Raw genomic sequence first — 25700 nt, 5'->3', positions numbered from 1 at the left:
CAACACTAATCCTGATGGGTTCCAGAGTAGTGTGCTACTTGCGCTTCAAAACCCCATCAGGGGTAGCAAGCGCTATATAAATACAAACCTCTTTCCCTCTTCTATCCTGCCACCTCCCTTCTCTACCCAAATAACCGAATAACATATTCACTACTCCAATTACTTCATATGTTACTATACTAATTTTCAACACTAATCCTTTATGGGTTCCAGAGTGGCGTGCTACTCGCCAGAAAAGCGCTTCAACACCCATTAGGGGTAACAAAGTGCTATATAAATGCAAACCTTTCTTCCCCTTTTATCCCTCCACTATCCTTCTCACTCCAAATAATCTGACTAAATATCCACCACTGAAATTACTTCATATTTCACCATATTAATTCACCACTAATCCTTTATGGACTTGCTGAATAGCCTGGGTCAACAAGCGCTATATAAATACAAACCTTTTCCCTCCTCTATCCTTCTGCTATCATTCCAAATCCAAATAACTGACTAACCTATCCAACACTTAAAATGTACTTGCACGTTTCACTATACTAATCCTCTGTGGGTCCCGAAGTAGCGTGCTACTCGCCGAAAAAGCGCTTTGACGCCTCGTCAGGGGTAGTAAGCGCTATATAAATGCAATTACAATACAATAAATAATAATAATAATAATAATAAATAATTTCCCCCGTCGACTTCTACTGAAGCAGAGGCAATTTTAGGCGGGAGAGCTAAAATATAGACATTTTTGGCTTCAAAAGTCGGGAGTATCCTGTCTTCTGAATTGGGTATGTTGACATTTATGCCTATAGGACCTGTGCATTTATTGTATACCACCCTCAGAAGAATGTGCGCGCACACACTATAAAACTATTGGAATGCAGAGGGTGCGCATGTATAGCATAATACTCCTGCAGCACAGCCTGTGCACGTGCAGGTTAAAGTTCGGGCACAAAGTGTGCAGAGAGCCAACATAACACAATGTACAGGGTTTATGCATCCGGTTCCAGGACAGTTTACAGTAAGAAGCCCCCGCCCGCGCCACCCCATCCCCGGACATCACACCCGCAGTCCTTCCCAGACTCCAGCCCTCGCATGTACCGCTGTAAAACTCCCCCACACCGCACCCCTCCCCCGCACAGCCAGCCGAGGGATGCACACATTTTTCACATTATTCCAGCGCCGCCCATTTCCTCCCTCCGAGTCACATGAGCCCCGGACCCCCGAGTGGAACAACTTCAGGAGAACGGAGCAGAGTCGGGAGCTGAGAGGGACGGGCAGCGAGACAGACCATACTGGCCGAGGCTCGGGGGCAGACGAGGCTCGGGGGCTGAGAGGGACATCCGCGGAGCCCCTAGAGCTGCTGAGGCACGAGGTGGAGTGCGAGGGACAGCGCTGCAAAGTAAACTCGCGGCAAAAACACGGGCTTGAGGCGCAGGGGCACCGTGGGACGGTGGCCATTTCCCAGAAGCCCTTGGGCTCTGAAGAGACAGCGCATAGACAGGGCCCTTGAGACAGGAGTCTGTTGCGGCCCTGGTGTCTTGAAGCAAAGAACGCAAAGCGGGGAAGACCTGAAATTTAGAACCCTGGGGACAGGGGAGCTGAATATCTCGGGCCTCAAAGGTACACTGCCGAGAGTCACTCTGCAGGGAGGAGACTGGAGTCAAACCAGTGACCATTCAGAGCATCTCCACATGCGAAGGAAGAGTAGCTCCCACAGCTCTGGTCACGTAGGAGAGTGGGAGTGTGAGCTGCAGACCCCTTCCTGGCAGAGCTCAAAACAGGACAGACAACCTGTGACCCCCACATGAGCTCCTCAGGTCTGTAGCAGGGTCGGGAGGTTCACTGAACACAGAACAGGACCTGGAAATGTGAGACGCCCTGGAGCTGGTCGTGCCAGAAAGGACAGAGGAGTCTGAGAATCTACATCAGAGCTGAGCAGAGTACATAAGGAACTTTGAGACTCTATCTACAGCTGGGCCGAACAGAGGACAAAATCATCGTTGAGACTGCAGCTGGGCTGAGCAGAGGACAGGCGGATCTGGGGCTCTTCAGATCGTCTGATCAGAGGGTAGGAAAATCTCTGAGAATCTACAGCTGGTCTGCCAGAGAGGACAAGAGAATCTGAGATTCTACAGCTGATCTGAGAAGAAGAAACTATATTGCAGTCTGTCCCCCCGACGGACTGGAGAACTCAAGTGACTGTATAGCTGGTCTAGCACAAGAGGACAGGGGGGCCCCCACAGCTGCTATTGAAGGCCAGAGAATTCTGTAAAACTTTATCCTGGCTCAGACCAAAGAGCAGAATCGGTGAGAATCTGCCGCTGGTCAGACCCAAAAGGACAGAGGAATCTGTGAGACTGTACCACAGGTCAGACTCAAAAGGACATAGGAATCTGTGAGAATCTACCGCTGGTCAGACCCAAAAGTAAATAGGAATCTGCTAGACACCAGGTCTGATCTGACCCAGGAAGCCAAGAGAATCTGTGAGATTTCAGCTGGTCTGCAAACAGGGCAGGAGAACCTCAGATTTCGGAACTGAATTGAGGGGAAGCAAGTGGGTGCTTTTTGTGCAGGTCATACCTAGGGCCCCTCTGACCAGCAAGAAGGATCCACGCGGAGCCCACTTCAGTGTCCGTGGGACAGTCCAGAAAGGTGAGCTATGTTCCTTTATCTTTCTTGAGCCTGTGGGGTGGATGACTCCTATGAGTTTGAAAATGGAGGCCAAAGCTGGATGGAGTTGGAAAGGTCGAAGGGGTTATCTTGATTTCTTGAATGGAAATGGAGCTGTAGATGTACTAGACATGCACTTATGCAGGCTTCTCAGTTATATTAAACTCTTCAGTCACTGACTTAATATTTCTTTGGGTCAAGCAACCCAGACGCTTAGAATGCGGCCACTGTGTGCTGCAGAAGTCTGGTTGCAGGGTGGAGGGTGTTACGTTTTCTCAGGAAAGCAAATGATAATGCAACAGGAATTTTGGTATCTGTGGAACTTCTTTAAAGTTAGGTACTTACCAGGAAATATGAGCATCTTCAAAATAACTGGTCTGATTTACAACTTTTGCTGACTCTGTGTGCTTACTGTGTATGCAGGGGCTTGTATCTTGAAACGGGCTGGTTGTGGTGAAAAGGGGCTATGGTAAGTTAGCTGGAGATGGTAAGGCCTACCGAGAAATCTTTAAACTTAGTATGGCAGTGACCACTGGTAGCGGTGGAAAGATGCCTTGAATGGCCAACCTTCTATAAGTATTACCAAACTGGGACACACCAGAGAGTGCCCACAAGTAAGACACAGTGACAGACCCCCAGGAATGGGGTGGTCTTCCCTGCATTCCTAAGCACTCTACAGTGTATAGATGACAGCCAGGACTGGCAGTGGAACAGCATGAGGGCTTTGCCAGGTATTCACAAAAAGAAGAGAGTCCTCTGTGGATAGTGCCAGCCTCCCATGCAGCGTCGGTGATAACTGCAGGCCCACTTGCATGCTTGCCATGGTGTCACAGTTCATTGGAATCCACCACAGCTTGGTCCCATTGGTACTCCTGATCTACAGAGCAGCACAAGTAGGTGCCCCTTGAATCTTGATGGCTGCCTGGGCCTCTCTGGGCTTCGGTCTCCTCCAGGTGGATATTTGGCAGGCTTCTGGCATCCCCTGGCTTGGCCATAGCTGGCAAGTGGGACACCAATGTTCCATCTCTCAAAGAACATCTCAAACTAGTGCTGCAGGTCAAAAAGTGGCCCTGTCTATATTCTGTTTTTGGAGCTAGATAACAGAGATTTTTAAGGCATGGGCAAAGTGGGATCTGGCCGGGGCCACAGCTATTCAGGGGGCCCCCAGATAGAGCCAGCTGTGTTCTACAGAGAGTCTTGCCCTGAAGACCTTGAATAATTCTTAAACAGATTGTTTTAAATACTGTTTCCCTATAATTTATTTTTAATGTGGGTGATGTGTGACAGTCTATTACAGACAATTTGCAGAGAAATTATGTGTTTGTTTCTTGCAACAGCCATAAAAACGTTACTTTAGATCAAAACAGAATCTGACATATGAGAAATGGGAGGCGTTCACAGAGATTATTAACAGTAATATTAGTGAGCTGCTGCTGCGTCACAGTATTGAAAACATATCACAATCCCTGAATATTAGATGTAAACACATTTTGTCTCTGTGCACTGTGAGTGACATGGACAAAGAGGGCATGAAAGAGCAGAAATTGGATCAAAAGAAGAGGGGCCCCCAAAATACGTTTGGCCCAGGGCCTCCAAAATCCTTAAGATGTCTCTGGCTAGACACATGTGCAGCTTCAAGTCAGTCACTCAGTTACAGAGATCCATGCCATGTCCAGTTATACAGTACTCACAGGATTGGACAGCTGGCAGTACAGATGTTTGTCAGGACGCACAGATCTCGGAAGCTCGGGCTTCTGACAGCAGAGTGGCCCTTTCGGCTGTATCTATTGCAGACTCGAGCATCTGGCAGCACAGCTGTTTCACAGGATACCCAGATGCTTAGGACAGCACGGCTTTATCTCAGTTCACAGAGATTTTATAGGCCCAGTTTCCAGCTGTAGTACTAGTCTCCAGTTTACAGAAGTATTTCGGCCTCGAGGCCCTGACAACAAAGCAGTGCACAGATGTTTGAGGTTGAAACTCTGGACAGCAGCCTTATCCCTCAGCATGTGGAGAGTTTACAGAACAGGGTCTAAAGACAGAAGAACTAAGGTACACAGAGACACCTCTTATCAAGCTGTTCTCAGGGTACACTGATTTTACAGACAGGGGGGCTTCTAGCCGCACAGCTTCAGGTTACTGATTTGCAAAAGTATCTAGAATCCTGGGAGATATGTAAACTGAGTGGGAGATAGGTATTGTAAGTGGAAGGTGTGTATTGTAAGTGGAAGGTGTGTTTTGAAAGTGGGAGGTATGTATTGTAAGTGCGAGGTATGTATTGTAAGTGGAAGGTATGTATTGTAAGTGGGAGGTATGTATTGTAAGTGGAAGGTATGTATTGTAAGTGGAAGGTATGTATTGTAAGTGGGACATGTATTCTAAGTGGTTGTCAAAAGGTACATGTAAAGCGCGATTCAGGGTGGCAAGCTTTCAGAGGCGTCGAATAATGACAAAGTGCAATTGCTACACTACCAAAACTCCCTGAGTAATAATAGATGTAAAACAAGAAGTATTCTAGGTCCAACACATTTCACAAATTTTACATAGTGAGTACGTACGACTGATATTGAGAGTCTTTAGCAGTAGAGGCAGCCATAGACACTGTTTTGTTTCTATTTTAAAGCAGACACACAACGAGCAAAGTCAAGTTTTTTTAGTTACTAAAAAGTTGTGGCCGTGGGCTTCACCCCCATTGGCCCATGCATGCTTAAAATGTCCTTGCGTCTAACTCAGTCTCTGTTCTTGTTTTGTGAAATGTGGAACTGATAGTACACTCACCAGCGCTGCTTTTCATTCGAGTTTGACCTTGGTATATGAATCTTTTTTTGTGTGTGCTTAGGGAAGAAAATACATGACGTCCAAAATAAAAGTTTCGTTCTGCAGTGCTCTCAGCAAAGCCAGATGGCTGCAATGCACTCCGTAAAGGTCACAGAAAAGACACGCTGAACTAAATGCAGTGTGCAGCAGTGTGTGTAGTACTCTCTGGATTGACAACCGATATCAGGGATGGGGGGCTGAGGGGTGGGGGCGGGAGCTAGTGGCAGGTCCAAAGTCTAGATGAAGACTCTTGGAATGGAAGGGGAGTTACTTTATACTCTGATGCTCCGACTCTAAAACCTATCAGACACATATAAAGTGCAAGTTCATCCTAGTGCGGCCCCCTGGCAATATAGACGTGTCATAGATCTTTAATGTTACCCAACCTAAAGGTACTCGTTTTATTGATCTTGGAAGGATGAAAGGCCGAGTTGATCCAATGTGATTCAGATGTGTTACTCTGTTTACAAACACAGGTCCCTGCAGTGGATGCATTAATCCACTTAACCATTGCACCCAGAATATCCCCTGTCAACAGTTAAGGGGGTTGATCGGTTGTCGCTCTGGTTAGTATAGAAGGCACTGGTTGAAAGTAAGACTGTGTCTGTATCTTGTCTCTCTGATGTAATTGTCTGGAGCGTTTTGAGACTTCACAGATGTTAACGTGCTACAAGAATTGCAAAATAAACGTGTAATAAAGAAACACGGAATTTTAACTGTCACACAGTGTGACTCACATTTTAGTGCCAAAAGGTCTGTTGGTTTTGTTCATAATCTTTACAGAGCTCGCTTAGACCTCTTTTTGACTTCCCACTCGAGTCCTCGCCCCCACATTTATTTTAATTCGTAAAAGTCCAGGGCTTCTGGTGTCAAACGCAGAATCCTCAAGCTATTTGATAATGGAAAGATAGATGCTAGATATTGGTGATGTCTCTGTCCTTGTAATTCTTGAGCTCAGTGGCTTATGACACTGTTGACCGTAGGGCCCTTCTGTTCACTTTTGCCACCCTCATGGGCTTGAGTTGGGTCATAGATTGTTTTTCTCTTTTTCTCCTTGGATGTGCCCATGAGTTCTTCCAGTTCTTCCAGACATATTGCTTCTGATGGTTGCTTTCACGACCTGTACTAATCTGCGCGCTAAAAGACCTGGAGCCAGGAGGAAGTAACTATTGCAGGACTCATTTAGAGTTTGGTGGAAATTGATAGATATCTCTACTCCACACTAGCCTCTCCCTGCCTCATTTTGAGTGGGAGGGACTGCTAAGTTTCTGGTGAAGTGAAGCTTCAATTGGCTCTGCCACCAGAAACTCTTATTTGGCGACCTCCCCTCCAATGGGCCTGTGGCTTTTCTGCACCCTCCTTAGTGAGGTATTTCCGCTCCTCAGGAGGGCAGAGCTTTCCATAGGACACAGTGGTAAAGAACAGGAAAAAAGACAATGTTGCCCACATGCAGGAAGAAAACGCCCTGTGTGTCAGCGCATTACTGTTTTGTGTTATGGAAACAAAGACTTTCCTCAGGAGGATGTTTCCTTAAAACAAATACAGTTCCAAGCTGCCCATCATGATAAATGAGCCCACCAAGCAATTCATTTTTCTCCAAAGTGGGAGCACTTTCAGAAAAACATCCTATATAGTATTTTGGATCTTCTCCTGCCTTCGCGGTTTGGCAAAACCACCCGCTGTCCTCTAAAGGACACAAGGGCAGGAGTATTTCTAAGAGAAATGCTTTGTTTGGGACGGCGGAGCCCTCTCAATTGAGGCAGGGAGGACAGACATCAATCTATTCAGATGATTATGGTTCTCTTCAGGAAGACAGTGGCCTCTTTAAAGCGAGGGTCTTTATATGAAAAAAAAGGTTCATTTAAGGGGGTCAGGCTGTCTTCAGGGTGGGAATGACACACTGGAAGAGGGCAGAACTCTCTTCCACTGGACAGGACTTTGTTTACAAAGACACAGTCCTCTTTAGGAGGGCACAAGTTCTTCAGTAGGACAGAGCTCTCCTTTGAAGGACAGCTGCCTTTGGGAGGGCAGTAATCGTTTTAGGAGGACTGCAGGACAGAGCTATCTTTAAGAGGGGTTGGGTTCCTTTAGTAGAACAGAACACTCCTCAGGAGCGCAGGTCCCGCCTTTTGACGGCATCGATACATTTAGGCGGACAGCTGTCTTTGGAAGCACCGTAATCCTTTTAGGAGAACAAAGGCCTCGACAGGAGGCAAGAGCATTCGTCGGGAGGACAGAGCTATGTTTAGGAGTGCGTGGATGCTTTCAGGAGGAGAGGGCCCACCTTAGGAGGCTATGTATACTTTTAGTAGCAAAGAGCTCGCCTCAGGAGGACAGTGCTTTGTATAGGAAGTCATGGTTACCTTTAGTTGTACAGAGCAGTCCACAGTAGGACAGCCTCTTTGGGATCCCTTTAGGAGAACAGAGATCTCTTTAGCAGGGCATGGACCCTCCTAGGAGGATAAAGCCCTCCTTTGGAAGGCATGGATCCCTTTAGGAAGACTGAGCTCTCCATAGGAAGACACACCTCTCTCTAGGAATGCATACATCCATTTCAAACGCCTGAGCTCTCCTCAGAGAGCAGAGCTCTCTTTAGGAGTGCACGGGTCGATTTAGGAGGACAGAGCTCTCGTTAGGAAGGTGCGGATCCATTTATGATGGCAGAGCATGCTTTACAAGGGCATTGATCCTTTCAGAGGGCATAGCACTCTTTAGGACAACAGATTTCCTTAGCAGGGCAAGGAACTCCTTCGAAGAGTGTGGATTCATTCTGTAGAACAGAGCTGTCTTCAGGAACAGGCTCTCTTGGGAAGGACATGGATCTCTCCAATAGGGCAAAACTCCATTTAAGAGGATATAGGTATCTTTAGGAGGGCATGGCTCCTTTAACTGCACTGACATTATGAATGTATGAACCCTTTTAATTAGACAAAGCGCTCCCCAGCAAGACAGCATTCATTTTAAGAAGTCATGCTAACCTTTAGAAGAACAAAGCTTTGCTCAACAGGAAATGCATAGCTCTCTTTAGGAGAACAGAGTTTTCTTTAGGATTGCAAGGATCTATTTAAAAGGACAGAGCTCTCTTTAAGAAGCTCAGATTCATTTTGGGCAGCAGAGCACACTTTTCAGGGGCATGGACGCCTTTAGGAGGATAGAGCTGTCTTTAGGTGGACAGCGTTCCTTAGGACGGCAACAATCTCTTTAGACGGGCATGGATTCTTTCAGAAGAATAGAGCTGTCTGCAGCAGAGCAGTGATCGCTTTAGTAGAGCTTAGCTCTCTTTAGGTGGGTATGGATCCCTTTAGAAAGCCAGATCGCTCTTTAGGAGACCATGGATCCCTTGATAAAGACAGAGCTCTCCATAGGAGAACAAAGATCTCTTTAGGAAGACAGAATTCTGCGTAGGAAAGCGAGGATCGCTTTAGGGTGACTGCGATCTCTTTAGGAAGAACAGGAATTTTCAGGAAACGCTGGACTTTCTTTTGAACACCATGGCACTTTTTAGAAAGACAGGGCTCTCTGTAGAAGGCAAAGAGTGACACTTTCTAGCTGGCAAGAATCTCTTTAAGAGCATTATGCAATTTACAGGAGAGTAAAACTTTCTTCTAAAGAGCACGCGTCTCTGTATCATAGCGGGGGTTTCTTAAACAGGGCCCAGTTTGCTTCAGAAGACAAAGACTGTCTTCAGGCCGGCAGGGCTATCTCGAGGGAACTGGCATTTTTTCAGCCTGGCAGTGCTCTTCGTAGAAGGCTGTTTTTTGTTTGTTTTTTTAAATCTTTTTTATTTTCCAATAGTCAATACATTCAATAATCAATATTACAATCATTGGTCGCATAGAAACCCTGTCCTTTTCAATAGAAACCCCTGCCTTCCCCATGCTGTATGTTACATTTGTTCAATACCATTGCTCATCTCATATCCGTTACACTCCCCTGTGGACCCAGAAATAAGGATAGACTGGGAATCTTCACCAGTAGGGCGGATCTTCGTTGTTTACCCTATGTTTCCTTTGTGTATTTTGTGACATGGAATGTGTCATATCATCCCACGGGTCAAGCCCAAAGTGTCGTCTCCACAGACCCCATATTTTGTGATTTTTTTTTTTGGGCCAGCCCCTACTTTGGAATGTGGTGCGATCAGTGTCCGTATAGAGGTCGATCCCATTTGTCCATTCCTGGACCGCTTGGTTCCCCGTCACTCCCCACCGTCTAGCCACATCTCTCTTAGCCACCACTAATCCTAGGGAGGCGAAGATCAGTTGTGAAGACTGTGGTTTTGATCACCGGGGCATGTCACGGCGTTCACTGGAAGGGCATCTCTGTCTTCTCAATGGCATGAGTATCTTCAGAAGGCCATGACTTGCAAAGGACATGGAATTCTTCAAGAGAACAGTCTCTCTTGAGTTCTTGATCTTGTGAACTATCCGAAGTAGTATCTGTGAGTGCCTGATGCCTCCAGTAGACCGTGTCCATATTCTCATGCCCGGCTCCATCTGGATCCCTGGCCCACGTGCGCCCGGATTCCTCCAGCCCTCATCCTTGACTGTGTGCACTGTCTCCTGTTGGATCTGTTGATCCCTCCTCCTTCACTGCTGCTGATGCTGCCTCTAGCCAGCACATCTGGGATGATGGTTAATGCAGACTAATATTGATGTTCCAGCTGCCGCAGGGTCCTGGATGCCGCTAGCCCCTTGGCCAGTCTCCCTGGAGCCAGAGCTCGCTGGGCTGCATAGGTCTGTGCCAGTGGGCTGCAGTGAGTGGAAAACGCGGGGCTCGTCAAATATCTTCAGTATCTGCTTTTTGAGTTAAGATGCTGATAAAAAGTTTCTATTTTTTTGTACTGTTTTTCATCGTAACCCATCATGTGACATGTGCATGTTGAAATTGCATTCCAAAATGTTTTTGGAATGTAAGTCTCTCTTTGACCTGCCTCCATTTTCCTTCAGTTAATACAGGTTTGACTGGTTATGGATCAATCTACCTCCATTTGTAACATTGACGAATTGGGCTTCAGATTATCCAATATTTGTTTCGACAGGGCCCTCCAGGCGATCCCACCTCATCCTCCTATTTTATGCTTAAGTTGGGGTGTGCAGAGAGGTGCATACTCCAGTGCACTAGAGCCAGCACTTACAGAGGTCACGAGACCAGCATTCCAGTGCTGAGCCTTCCTTCCTGGCGCACGCGCAGTCTCAGAACAGCGGGTGTGTGGATCTGTGTCTAAGCATGAGGTTTGCTAACAGTGGCCACATATCTTTATTCGGTGTGGCAGCAGAATATTGTAACCAAAATATCGTCCAACAGAACTGTTATGTCCTTGGTATCAATTACGTCATTTATAGATCTAAAAACCAGTGACTACTTTCAGGTGGTCACTGATCACATCAGAATGACGGCAGACAGGGGTGGTGTAGGACCACGCTTTACTAGTACGCATGCGCCAGTTGTTGGAACACGAGGAGGGGGACTTGAAGGAAAACATCATGGGAATGTAATTTCCCTCTTAGCTTGCGTTGGAGTGAGAGAAGTTTTGAGTGGCAGACAGCTAAAAGAAGCCATACATTTTAGGTTAAAAAGTCTCCCGTCTAAATTGAGAGTGTTGGCATGCATTCTGCTGGTTGTCTCGGTGGTGCGGGTGAGTGCCGGGTCTCCTGAAACGGTTCTGGTCTTTTTCTTATTATTTTATTAAGATGTGACATTTTTGCTCTGCCTTCTACCCTAAGCTGGGGTTCCCAGGCCTTGTGTGTATTATCGACTAATTAGCGTGTATGGCAGTGCAACAGCCCTCTCCAATTCTTTGTGCTGTGAGGGTGCGTGAGAGGGGTGAAGCAGGCCTCTGGTTCTCTTTTTGCACCACTTATATAGTCTACACTTTACATTTAGGGATATTAGGAAATCCTATACAGTGAGTCTGGAGAAGCAGGCCGGTCATATACTTTATACATTTAAGGTGCTTGTCAGGAGAACAGAATCCCTCTCTTACACTGTGCAGCAGCGGTACCTCAGATGTGCAGGGGTGGCCTCTCCTGGCTGCACCTGAATAGTATGTGTGTCTAAAGACCCTTTCAGCTTATTCCCCATGCGTTCTATATTTATTTATTTGAGAGTTTTATATAGCGCTAGCTAGACCCGAAGGTATCTATCCCACACGCGTTCTACATTTATTTATTTGAGAGTTTAATATAGCGCTAGCTAGACCCAAAGGTATCAGAGCGCGTTACCAGTTCAACTTAACCCACAGGCATTCTATATTTATTTATTTGAGAGTTTTATAGAGCGCTAACGAGACCCAAAGTTATCAGAGCGCTTTACCAGTTCACCTTATCCCACACACGTTCTATATTTATTTATTTGAGAGTTTTAAATAGCGCTAGGTAGATCCAAAGATATCAGAGAGCTTTACTAGTTCAGTTTATCCCACATGCATTATTTATTTATTTGAGAGTTTTATATAGCCCTAACTAGACCAAAGGTATCAGAGCGCTTTACCAGTTCAGCTTATCCCACACAGGTTCTATATTTATTTATTTGAGAGTTTTATATAGCGCTAGATAGACCCGAAGGTATTAGAGCACTTTACCAGTTCAGCTTATCCCACACGCGTTCTATATTTATTTATTTAGTTGAGAGTTTTATATAGCGCTGGCTAGACCCGAAGGTATCAGAGTGCTTTACCAGTTCAGCTTATCCTACACGCGTTCTATATTTATTTATTTGAAGTTTTATATAGCACTAGCTAGAAACGAAGGTATCAGAGCGCTTTACCAGTTCAGCTTATTCCACATGCGTTCTATATTTATTTATTTGACAGTTTTATATAGCGCTGGCTAGACCCAAAGTTATCAGAGTGCTTTACCAGTTCAGCTTATCCCACACATGTTCTATATTTATTTTTTTGAGAGTTTTAAATAGCGCTAGGTAGACTTAAAGATATCAGAGAGCTTTACTAGTTCAGTTTATCCCGCATACATTATTTATTTATTTATTTGAGTTTTATATAGCGCTAACTAGACTAAAGGTATCAGAGCGCTTTACCAGTTCAGCTTATCACACACACGTTCTATATTTATTTATTTGAAAGCTTTATATAGCACTAGCTAGAAACGAAGAGCGCTTTACCAGTTCAGCTTATCCCACACACGTTCTATATTTATTTATTTGAAAGTTTTATATAGCACTAGCTAGAAACGAAGAGCGCTTTACCAGTTCAGCTTATCCCACACACGTTCTATATTTATTTATTTTAAAGTTTTATATAACGCTAGATAGACCCGAAGGTATTAGAGCACTTTACCAGTTCAGCTTATCCCACACGCGTTCTATATTTATTTATTTGACAGTTTTCTATAGCGCTAGCTAGACCCGAAGGTATCGGAGTGCTTTACCAGTTCAGCTTATCCCACACGCGTTCTATATTTATTTTTTTGAGAGTTTTATATAGCACTAGCTAGAAACGAAGGTATCAGAGCGCTTTACCAGTTCAGCTTATCCCACACGCGTTCTATATTTATTTATTTGAGAGTTTTAAATAGCACTAGCTAGAAACGAAGGTATCAGAGCGCTTTACCAGTTCAGCTTATCCCTCACATGTTCTATATTTATTTATTCGGAAGTTTTATATAGCTAGCTAGACCCAAAGGTATCGGAGCGCTTTACCAGTTCAGCTTATCCCACATGCGTTCTATATTTATTTATTTGAGAGTTTTATATAGCACTCTCAAGACCCGAAGGTATCGGAGCGCTATATCAGTTCAGCTTATCCTACACGCATTCTATATTTATTTATTTGAGAGTTTTATACAGTGCTAGCTAGAAATGAAGGTGTCAGAGCGCTTTACCAGTTCAGCTTATCACACACGCTTTCTATATTTATTTGAGAGTTTTATATAGCGCTAGCTAGAAATGAAGGTATCAGAGCGCTTTACCAGTTCAGCTTATCCCACACGCTTTCTATATTTATTTGAGAGTTTTATATAGCGCTAGCTAGACCCAAAGTTATCAGAGTGCTGTACAACAGTAAATGTTCACACCAAAGATAACAAGTGTGCACAGAGCTTCGTTTTTGCAGCTGTATTCAGTGCACACCTGGCTTAGGTGTGTTCGAATGATGTACAATGGATGCTAATGGCTGGAGTATCTGAAGGTGTACAGCAGCGCCTCCCCGGCAGTGTGTTTGCAGAAGATACGAGTACGGCTGGGCTCTACTGCACCGCCACCGTTTGGGTCTCAGCGGTAAGCTGAGTGTAGAGTTATGTAGTCCGAAAAGAGTGCATCAGGCCTCTGCTGCACGCGGAGAGGTTGGTTCGAATCCCCTCAGACGTCCTGTGCATTCAGCATGCAGGAAAAGCCTGCAGCAGTCTGACTTGTAGGGTGCACGAGTTGACTCTGAGGCCTGCTGCACCGCTGAGCCTTAGAGTGTGCACGAGATGAGGGCTGCTGTGCATTGGGCATGATTGAGTACCCTGGGCCTCTGCTCTGCAGGTGTGTGGGGTCTGACATGAGCCTAAAGACCTCTCCTGCTCCCTGAACGGTTGACTGCGTTAGGTTCAGCAGGCCTCTTCTGGGTACAGCAGGACTTTCCTGTTATACAGAAGCCCTCTCCTGTGTACAGCAGACCTCTCCTGTATAGAGTAGGCCTCTCCTGTGGACAGCAGGCCTCTACTGTGTACAGCAGGCCTCTCCTGTATAGAGTAGGCCTCTCCTGTGTACAGCAGGCCTCTACTGTGTACAGCATGCCTCTACTGTGTACAGCAGGCCGTTCCTGTGTACAGCAGGCATCTTCTGGGTACAGCAGGCCTCTACTGTGTACAGCAGGCCTCTCCTGTATAGAGTAGGCCTCTCCTGTGTACAGCAGGCCTCTACTGTGTACAGCATGCCTCTACTGTGTACAGCAGGCCGTTCCTGTGTACAGCAGGCATCTTCTGGGTACAGCAGGCCTCTACTGTGTACAGCTGGCCTCTCCTGTGTACAGCTGGCCTCTCCTGTGTACAGCCGGCCTCTCCTGTGTACAGCCGGCCTCTCCTGTGTACAGCCGGCCTCTCCTGTGTACAGCTGGCCTCTCCTGTGTACAGCCGGCCTCTCCTGTGTACAGCTGGCCTCTCCTGTGTACAGCCGGCCTCTCCTGTGTACAGCAAGCCTCTCCTGTGTACAGCAGGCCTCTCCTGTTTAGAGCAGGCCCCTCCTGTGTACAGCCGGCCTCTCCTGTGTACAGCAAGCCTCTCCTGTGTACAGCAGGCCTCTCCTGTTTAGAGCAGGCCTCTCCTGTGTACAGCAGGCCTCTCCTGTGTACAGCAGGCCTCTCCTGTTTACAGCAGGCCTCTTGTGTGTACAGCAGGCCTCTCCTGTGTACAGCAGGCCTCTCCTGTGTACAGCAGGCCTCTCCTGTTTACAGCAAGCCTCTCCTGTGTACAGCAGGCCGCTCCTGTGTACATCAGGCCTCTCCTGTGTACAGCAGGCCTCTCATATGTACGGCAGGCCTCTCCTGTGTGCAGCAGACCTCTCCTGTGTACAGCAGGCCACTCCTGTGTACTGATGCGTATGGAGCCTGTGCACTGAGTTGTGTATGGAACATGTGCACTGAGATGTGTATGGAGCCTGTGCACTGAGATGAGTATGGAACCTGTGAACTGAGATGTGTATGGAGCCTGTGCACTGAGATGAGTATGGAACCTATGCACTGAGATGCATATGGAGCCTGTGCACTGAGACAGGTATGGAGCCTGTGCACCGAGATGCGTATGGAGCCTGTACACCGAGATGGGTATGGAGCCTGTGGACCGAGATGCGTGTGGAACATGTGCACCGAGATGGGTATGGAGCCTGTGCACTGAGCTGTGTATTGACCCTGTGCACTGAGATGGGTATGAAGCCTGTGCACTGAGATGGGTATGGAGCCTGTGTTCTTAGATGAGTATGGGGCCTGTGCACCGAGATGCGTATGGAGCCTGTGCACTGAGATGCGTATGAGGCCTGTGCACCGAGATGAGTATGGAGCCTGTGCACCGAGATGCGTATGGAGCCTGTGCACCGCGATGCGTATGGAGCCTGTGCACCGAGATGCGTATGGAGCCTGTGTATGGAGTATGTGCACCGAGATGAGTATGGAGCCTGTGCACTGAGATGCGTATGGAGCCTGTGCACCGAGATGAGTATGGAGCCTGTACACCGAGATGGGTATGGAGCCTTTGGACCGAGATGCGTGTGGAACCTGTGCACCGAGATGCGTATGGAGCCTGTGCACCGAGATGAAAATGGAGCCTGTGCACCGAGATGAAAATGGAACCTGTGCACCGAGATGCATATGGAGCCTGTGCACCAAGATGGGTATGGAGCCGGTGCACCAAGATAAGTATTGAGCCTGGGCACCAAGATATGCATGGAGCCTGTGCACCGAGATGTGTATGGAGCCTGTGCACAGAGATGGGTATGGAGCCTATGCACAGAGATGTGTATGGAGCCTGTGCACGGAGATGCGTATGGAGCCTGTGCCCCGAGATGAGTATGGAGCCTGTGCACCGAGATGCTTATGGAGCCTGTGCACTGAGATGCATATGGAACCTGTGCACTGAGATGCGTATGGAGCCTGTGCACTGAGATGCGTATGGAGCCTGTGCACTGAGATGCAATGAGATGGGTATGGAGCCTGTCCACTGAGCTGAGTATGGAGCCTGTGCACCGAGTGCGTATGGAGCCTGTGCACTGAGATGCGTATGGAACCTGTGCACTGAGATGCATATGGAGCCTGTGCACCGAGATGGGTATGGAGCCTGTGCACTGAGATGCATATGGAGCATGTGCACTGAGATGAGTATTGACCATGTGCACTGAGAGGAGAATGGAGCCTCTGCACTGTGGTGAGTATGGTGCCTGTGCACTGAGATGAGTATGGAGCCTGTGCACTGAGGTGAGTATGGAGCCTGTGCACTGAGATGCGTATGGAGCCTGTGCACTGAGATGAGTATGAAGCCTGTGCACTGAGATGAGTATGAAGCCTGTGCACTGAGACTAGTATGGAGCCTGAGCACCGAGATGCGTATGGAGCCTGTGCACCGAGATGCGTATGGAGCCTGTGCACCGAGATGCATATGGAGCCAATGCTCTGAGATACGTATAGATCCTGTGCACTGAGATGTGCATCGAAACGGTGCACTGAGATGCGCATGGAGCTTGTGCACTGAGATGGTTATGGAGCTTGGGTACTGAGATGAGTATTGAGCCTGTGCTCGGAGATGCATATAGAGCCTGTGCACTGGGATGCCCATGGAACCTGTGCGCTGAGATGCGCATGGAACCTGTGCACTGAAATGCGTATAGAGCCTGTGCACTGAGATGCACATGGAACCTGTGAACTGAGATACGCAAGGAACCTGTGCACTGAGATGCATAATGAGCTTGTGCACTGGGATGGGTATGGAGCCTGTGCACTGAGATGAGTATTGAGCCTGTGCACTGAGATGGGTATGGAGCTTGTGCACTGAGACACAGCGAGATGGGTATGGAGACTGTGCACTGAGATGAGTATGGATCCTGTGCCCTGAGATGAGTATGGATCCTGTGCCCTGAGATGAGAATGGAGCATGTGCACTGAGATGGGTATGGAGCCTGTGCACTGAGATGGGTATGGAGCCTGTGCACTGAGATGCATATGGAGTCTGTGCACCGAGATGCGTATGGAGCCTGTGCACCGAGATGGGTATGGAGCCTGTGCACTAAGATGGGTATGGAGCCTGTGCACCGAGATGGGTATGGAACCTGTGCACCGAGATGGGTATGGAACCTGTGAACCAAGATGCATATGGAGCCTGTGCACCGAGATGTGCATGGAGCCTGTGCACTGAGATGGGTATGGAGCCTGTGCACTGAGATGAGTATGGAGCCTGTGCACTGAGATGCGTATGGGACTGTGCACTGAGAGGTGTATGGAGCTTGTGCACTGAGATGGGTATGGAGCCACTGCACTGAGATGGGTGTGGAGCCTGTGCACTAAGATGGGTATGGAGCCTGTGTACTAAGATGGGTATGGATCCTGTGCACTGAGATGCACTGAAATGGGTATGGAGCCTGTGCACTGAGATGCACTGAGGTGAGTATGGAGCCTGTGCACTGAGATGCGTATGGAGCGGTGCACTGAGATGCACTGAGGTGAGTATGGAGCCTGTGCACTGAGATGCGTATAGAGCCTGTGCACTGAGATGCACTGAGATGAGTATGGAGACTGTGCACTGAGATGCGTATGGAGCCTGTGCACTGAGATGCGTATTAAGCCTGTGCACTGAGATGCGTATGGAGCCTGTGCACTGAAATGCGTATGGAGCATATGCACTGAGATGCGTATGGAGCCTGTGCACTGAGATGTGTATGGAGCCTGTGCACTGAGATGCACTGCGATGAGTATGGAGCCTGTGCACTTAGATGCGTATGGAGCCTGTGCACTGAGATGCACTGAGATGAGTATGGAGCCTGTGCACTGAGATGCGTATGGAGCCTGTGGACTGAGATGCATCTGGAGCATGTGCACTGAGATGCGTATTGAGCCTGTGCACTGAGATGCGTATGAAGCCTGTGCACTGAGATGAGTATGGAGCCTGTGCACTTAGATGCGTATGGAGCCTGTGCACTGAGATGCACTGAGGTGAGTATGGAGCCTGTGCACTGAGATGAGTATGGAGCCTGTGCACTTAGATGCGTATGGAGCCTGTGCACTGAGGTACACAGAGATGAGTATGGAGCCTGTGCAGTGAGATGCGTATGGAGCCTGTGCACTGAAATGAGTATGGAGCCTGTGCACTGAGATGCGTATGGAGCCTGTGCACTGAGATGCGTATGGAGCCTGTGCACTGAGATGCACTGAGATGAGTATGGAGCCTGTGCACTGAGATGCATATGGAACCTGTGCACTGAGATGTGTATGGAGCCTGTGCACTGAGATGTGTATGGAGCCTGTGCACTGAGATGTGTATGGAGCCTGTGCACTGAGATGCATATGGAGCCTGTGCACTGAGATGTGTATGGAGCCTGTGCACTGAGATGTGTACGGAGCCTGTGCACTGAGATGGGTATGGAGCCAGTGCACTGAGATGGGTATGGAGCCTGTGCACTAAGATGGGTATGGAGCCTGTGTACTAAGATGGGTAAGGATCCTGTGCACTGAGATGCACTGAAATGGGTATGGAGCCTGTGCACTGAGATGCACTGAGGTGAGTATGGAGCCTGTGCACTGAGATGCGTATGGAGCCTGTGCACTGAGATGCACTGAGGTGAGTATGGAGCCTGTGCACTGAGATGCGTATAGAGCCTGTGCACTGAGATGCACTGAGATGAGTATGGAGACTGTGCACTGAGATGCGTATGGAGCCTGTGCACTGAGATACGTATTGAGCCTGTGCACTGAGATGTGTATGGAGCCTGTGCACTGAGATGCGTATGGAGCATGTGCACTGAGATGCGTATGGAGCCTGTGCACTGAGATGTGTATGGAGCCTGTGCACTGAGATGCACTGCGATGAGTATGGAGCCTGTGCACTTAGATGCGTATGGAGCCTGTGCACTGAGATGCACTGAGATGCGTATGGAGCCTGTGCACTGAGATGCGTATGGAGCATGTGCACTGAGATGCGTATTGAGCCTGTGCACTGAGATGCGTATGGAGCCTGTGCACTGAGATGCGTATGGAGCCTGTGCACTGAGATGTGTATGGAGCCTGTGCACTGAGATGAGTATGGAGCCTGTGCACTGAGATGCGTATGGAGCCTGTGCACTGAGATGCGTATGGAGCCTGTGCACTGAGATGCACTGAGATGAGTATGGAGCCTGTGCACTGAGATGCATATGGAGCCTGTGCACTGAGATGTGTATGGAGCCTGTGCACTGAGATGTGTATGGAGCCTGTGCACTGAGGTGAGTATGGAGCCTGTGCACTTAGATGCGTATGGAGCCTGTGCACTGAGATGCGTATGGAGCCGGTGCACTGAGATGCGTATGGAGCCTGTGCACTGAGATGTGTATGGAGCCTGTGCACTGAGATGCGTATGGAGCCTGTGCACTGAGATGTGTATGGAGCCTGTGCACTGAGATGAGTATGGAGCCTGTGCACTGAGATGCGTATGGAGCCTGTGCACTGAGATGCGTATGGAGCCTGTGCACTGAGATGCGTATGGAGCCTGTGCACTGAGATGCACTGAGGTGAGTATGGAGCCGGTGCACTGAGATGCGTATGGAGCCTGTGCACTGAGATGTGTATGGAGCCTGTGCACTGAGATGCACTGAGGTGAGTATGGAGCCTGTGCACTGAGATGAGTATGGAGCCTGTGCACTTAGATGCGTATGGAGCCTGTGCACTGAGGTGCACAGAGATGAGTATGGAGCCTGTGCAGTGAGATGCGTATGGAGCCTGTGCACTGAGATGAGTATGGAGCCTGTGCACTGAGATGCGTATGGAGCCTGTGCACTGAGATGCGTATGGAGCCTGTGCACTGAGATGCACTGAGATGAGTATGGAGCCTGTGCACTGAGATGCGTATGGAGCCTGTGCACTGAGATGTGTATGGAGCCTGTGCACTGAGATGTGTATGGAGCCTGTGCACTGAGATGCGTATGGAGCCTGTGCACTGAGATTCATATGGGACTGTGCACTGAGAGGTGTATGGAGCTTGTGCACTGAGATGAGTATAGAGCCTGTGCACTGAGATGCGTATCGAGCCTGTGCACTGAGATGCGTATGGAGCCTGTGCACTGAGATGGGTATGGAGCCTTTGCACTGAGATGAGTATGGAGCCAGTGCACTGAGATGGGTATGGAGCCTGTGCACTAAGATGGGTATGGAGCCTGTGTACTAAGATGGGTATGGATCCTGTGCACTGAGATGCACTGAAATGGGTATGGAGCCTGTGCACTGAGGTGCACTGAGGTGAGTATGGAGCCTGTGCAATGAGATGCGTATGGAGCCTGTGCACTGAGATGCACTGAGGTGAGTATGGAGCCTGTGCACTGAGATGCACTGAGATGAGTATGGAGACTGTGCACTGAGATGCGTATGGAGCCTGTGCACTGAGATGCGTATTAAGCCTATGCACTAAGATGCGTATGGAGCCTGTGCACTGAGATGCGTATGGAGCATGTGCACTGAGATGCGTATGGAGCCTGTGCACTGAGATGTGTATGGAGCCTGTGCACTGAGATGCACTGCGATGAGTATGGAGCCTGTGCACTTAGATGCGTATGGAGCCTGTGCACTGAGATGTGTATGGAGGCTGTGCACTGAGATGTGTATGGAGCCTGTGCACTGAGGTGAGTATGGAGCCTGTGCACTTAGATGCGTATGGAGCCTGTGCACTGAGATGCGTATGGAGCCGGTGCACTGAGATGCGTATGGAGCCTGTGCACTGAGATGCGTATGGAGCATGTGCACTGAGATGCGTATGGAGCCTGTGCACTGAGATGTGTATGGAGCCTGTGCACTGAGATGCACTGCGATGAGTATGGAGCCTGTGCACTTAGATGCGTATGGAGCCTGTGCACTGAGATGTGTATGGAGCCTGTGCACTGAGATGTGTATGGAGCCTGTGCACTGAGATGTGTATGGAGCCTGTGCACTGAGATGCACTGCGATGAGTATGGAGCCTGTGCACTGAGATGCATATGGAGCCTGTGCACTGAGATGTGTATGGAGCCTGTGCACTGAGATGTGTATGGAGCCTGTGCACTGAGGTGAGTATGGAGCCTGTGCACTTAGATGCGTATGGAGCCTGTGCACTGAGATGCGTATGGAGCCGGTGCACTGAGATGCGTATGGAGCCTGTGCACTGAGATGTGTATGGAGCCTGTGCACTGAGATGCGTATGGAGCCTGTGCACTGAGATGTGTATGGAGCCTGTGCACTGAGATGAGTATGGAGCCTGTGCACTGAGATGCGTATGGAGCCTGTGCACTGAGATGCGTATGGAGCCTGTGCACTGAGATGCGTATGGAGCCTGTGCACTGAGATGCACTGAGGTGAGTATGGAGCCGGTGCACTGAGATGCGTATGGAGCCTGTGCACTGAGATGTGTATGGAGCCTGTGCACTGAGATGCACTGAGGTGAGTATGGAGCCTGTGCACTGAGATGAGTATGGAGCCTGTGCACTTAGATGCGTATGGAGCCTGTGCACTGAGGTGCACAGAGATGAGTATGGAGCCTGTGCAGTGAGATGCGTATGGAGCCTGTGCACTGAGATGAGTATGGAGCCTGTGCACTGAGATGCGTATGGAGCCTGTGCACTGAGATGCGTATGGAGCCTGTGCACTGAGATGCACTGAGATGAGTATGGAGCCTGTGCACTGAGATGCGTATGGAGCCTGTGCACTGAGATGTGTATGGAGCCTGTGCACTGAGATGTGTATGGAGCCTGTGCACTGAGATGCGTATGGAGCCTGTGCACTGAGATTCATATGGGACTGTGCACTGAGAGGTGTATGGAGCTTGTGCACTGAGATGAGTATAGAGCCTGTGCACTGAGATGCGTATCGAGCCTGTGCACTGAGATGCGTATGGAGCCTGTGCACTGAGATGGGTATGGAGCCTTTGCACTGAGATGAGTATGGAGCCAGTGCACTGAGATGGGTATGGAGCCTGTGCACTAAGATGGGTATGGAGCCTGTGTACTAAGATGGGTATGGATCCTGTGCACTGAGATGCACTGAAATGGGTATGGAGCCTGTGCACTGAGATGCACTGAGGTGAGTATGGAGCCTGTGCAATGAGATGCGTATGGAGCCTGTGCACTGAGATGCACTGAGGTGAGTATGGAGCCTGTGCACTGAGATGCACTGAGATGAGTATGGAGACTGTGCACTGAGATGCGTATGGAGCCTGTGCACTGAGATGCGTATTAAGCCTATGCACTAAGATGCGTATGGAGCCTGTGCACTGAGATGCGTATGGAGCATGTGCACTGAGATGCGTATGGAGCCTGTGCACTGAGATGTGTATGGAGCCTGTGCACTGAGATGCACTGCGATGAGTATGGAGCCTGTGCACTTAGATGCGTATGGAGCCTGTGCACTGAGATGCACTGAGATGAGTATGGAGCCTGTGCACTGAGATGCGTATGGAGCCTGTGGACTGAGATGCATCTGGAGCATGTGCACTGAGATGCGTATTGAGCCTGTGCACTGAGATGCGTATGGAGCCTGTGCACTGAGATGCGTATGGAGCATGTGCACTGAGATGCGTATGGAGCCTGTGCACTGAGATGCGTATGGAGCCTGTGCACTGAGATGCGTATGGAGCCTGTGCACTGAGATGTGTATGGAGCCTGTGCACTGAGATGAGTATGGAGCCTGTGCACTTAGATGCGTATGGAGCCTGTGCACTGAGATGCACTGAGGTGAGTATGGAGCCTGTGCACTGAGATGAGTATGAAGCCTGTGCACTTAGATGCGTATGGAGCCTGTGCACTGAGGTACACAAAGATGAGTATGGAGCCTGTGCAGTGAGATGCGTATGGAGCCTGTGCACTGAAATGAGTATGGAGCCTGTGCACTGAGATGCGTATGGAGCCTGTGCACTGAGATGCGTATGGAGCCTGTGCACTGAGATGCACTGAGATGAGTATGGAGCCTGTGCACTGAGATGCATATGGAGCCTGTGCACTGAGATGTGTATGGAGCCTGTGCACTGAGATGTGTATGGAGCCTGTGCACTGAGATGTGTATGGAGCCTGTGCACTGAGATGCATATGGAGCCTGTGCACTGAGATGTGTATGGAGCCTGTGCACTGAGATGTGTACGGAGCCTGTGCACTGAGATGGGTATGGAGCCTGTGCACTAAGATGGGTATGGAGCCTGTGTACTAAGATGGGTAAGGATCCTGTGCACTGAGATGCACTGAAATGGGTATGGAGCCTGTGCACTGAGATGCACTGAGGTGAGTATGGAGCCTGTGCACTGAGATGCGTATGGAGCCTGTGCACTGAGATGCACTGAGGTGAGTATGGAGCCTGTGCACTGAGATGAGTATGGAGACTGTGCACTGAGATGCGTATGGAGCCTGTGCACTGAGATGCGTATTGAGCATGTGCACTGAGATGCGTATGGAGCCTGTGCACTGAGATGCGTATGGAGCATGTGCACTGAGATGCGTATGGAGCCTGTGCACTGAGATGTGTATGGAGCCTGTGCACTGAGATGCACTGCGATGAGTATGGAGCCTGTGCACTTAGATGCGTATGGAGCCTGTGCACTGAGATGCACTGAGATGCGTATGGAGCCTGTGGACTGAGATGCATCTGGAGCATGTGCACTGAGATGCGTATTGAGCCTGTGCACTGAGATGCGTATGGAGCCTGTGCACTGAGATGCGTATGGAGCCTGTGCACTGAGATGCATATGGAGCATGTGCACTGAGATGCGTATTGAGCCTGTGCACTGAGATGCGTATGGAGCCTGTGCACTGAGATGCGTATGGAGCCTGTGCACTGAGATGCGTATTGAGCCTGTGCACTGAGATGCGTATGGAGCCTGTGCACTGAGATGCGTATGGAGCCTGTGCACTGAGATGTGTATGGAGCCTGTGCACTGAGATGAGTATGGAGCCTGTGCACTTAGATGCGTATGGAGCCTGTGCACTGAGATGCACTGAGGTGAGTATGGAGCCTGTGCACTGAGATGAGTATGAAGCCTGTGCACTTAGATGCGTATGGAGCCTGTGCACTGAGGTACACAAAGATGAGTATGGAGCCTGTGCACTGAGATGCATATGGAGCCTGTGCACTGAGATGTGTATGGAGCCTGTGCACTGAGATGTGTATGGAGCCTGTGCACTGAGATGTGTATGGAGCCTGTGCACTGAGATGCATATGGAGCCTGTGCACTGAGATGTGTATGGAGCCTGTGCACTGAGATGTGTATGGAGCCTGTGCACTGAGATGGGTATGGAGCCTGTGCACTAAGATGGGTATGGAGCCTCTGTACTAAGATGGGTAAGGATCCTGTGCACTGAGATGCACTGAAATGGGTATGGAGCCTGTGCACTGAGATGCACTGAGGTGAGTATGGAGCCTGTGCACTGAGATGCGTATGGAGCCTGTGCACTGAGATGCACTGAGGTGAGTATGGAGCCTGTGCACTGAGATGAGTATGGAGACTGTGCACTGAGATGCGTATGGAGCCTGTGCACTGAGATGCGTATTGAGCATGTGCACTGAGATGCGTATGGAGCCTGTGCACTGAGATGCGTATGGAGCATGTGCACTGAGATGCGTATGGAGCCTGTGCACTGAGATGTGTATGGAGCCTGTGCACTGAGATGCACTGCGATGAGTATGGAGCCTGTGCACTTAGATGCGTATGGAGCCTGTGCACTGAGATGCACTGAGATGCGTATGGAGCCTGTGCACTGAGATGCGTATTGAGCCTGTGCACTGAGATGCATATGGAGCCTGTGCACTGAGATGCGTAAGGAGCCTGTGCACTGAGATGTGTATGGAGCCTGTGCACTGAGATGAGTATGGAGCCTGTGCACTGAGATGCGTATGGAGCCTGTGAACTGAGATGCGTATGGAGCCTGTGCACTGAGATGCGTATGGAGCCTGTGCACTGAAATGCACTGAGATGAGTATGGAGCCTGTGCACTGAGATGCATATGGAGCCTGTGCACTGAGATGAGTATGGAGCCTGTGCACTGAGATGCGTATGGAGCCTGTGCACTGAGATGCGTATGGAGCCTGTGCACTGAAATGCACTGAGATGAGTATGGAGCCTGTGCACTGAGATGCATATGGAGCCTGTGCACTGAGATGTGTATGGAGCCTGTGCACTGAGATGTGTATGGAGCCTGTGCACTGAGGTGAGTATGGAGCCTGTGCACTTAGATGCGTATGGAGCCTGTGCACTGAGATGCGTATGGAGCCGGTGCACTGAGATGCGTATGGAGCCTGTGCACTGAGATGTGTATGGAGCCTGTGCACTGAGATGCCCTGAGGTGAGTATGGAGCCTGTGCACTGAGATGAGTATGGAGCCTGTGCACTTAGATGCGTATGGAGCCTGTGCACTGAGGTGCACAGAGATGAGTATGGAGCCTGTGCAGTGAGATGCGTATGGAGCCTGTGCACTGAGATGAGTATGGAGCCTGTGCACTGAGATGCGTATGGAGCCTGTGCACTGAGATGCGTATGGAGCCTGTGCACTGAGATGCACTGAGATGAGTATGGAGCCTGTGCACTGAGATGCGTATGGAGCCTGTG

At 49.2% G+C, this 25700-nt stretch overlaps 1 protein-coding gene across 2 annotated transcripts in view; it reads left to right on the top strand.

Annotated features, from left to right (window-relative positions):
• Positions 1-1213: 1213 nt before the first annotated feature.
• Positions 1214-25700, top strand: part of LOC144770593 (tetraspanin-4-like) — a 212166-nt gene continuing 187679 nt past the window's right edge. For both annotated transcript variants that reach the window (XR_013598946.1, XM_078655250.1), the window contains exons 1-2: positions 1214-2315; positions 2360-2643. The gene's annotated coding sequence lies outside the window, so the exon portion shown is untranslated. The remainder of the gene's footprint in view (positions 2316-2359; positions 2644-25700) is intronic.

This window comes from Lissotriton helveticus, chromosome 7 (assembly GCF_964261635.1).
Source record: "Lissotriton helveticus chromosome 7, aLisHel1.1, whole genome shotgun sequence".
Taxonomy (NCBI): Eukaryota; Metazoa; Chordata; class Amphibia; order Caudata; family Salamandridae; genus Lissotriton; species Lissotriton helveticus.
The sequence above is the reverse complement of the archived record's forward strand: the minus strand, read 5'-3'. Positions and strand labels throughout refer to the sequence as shown.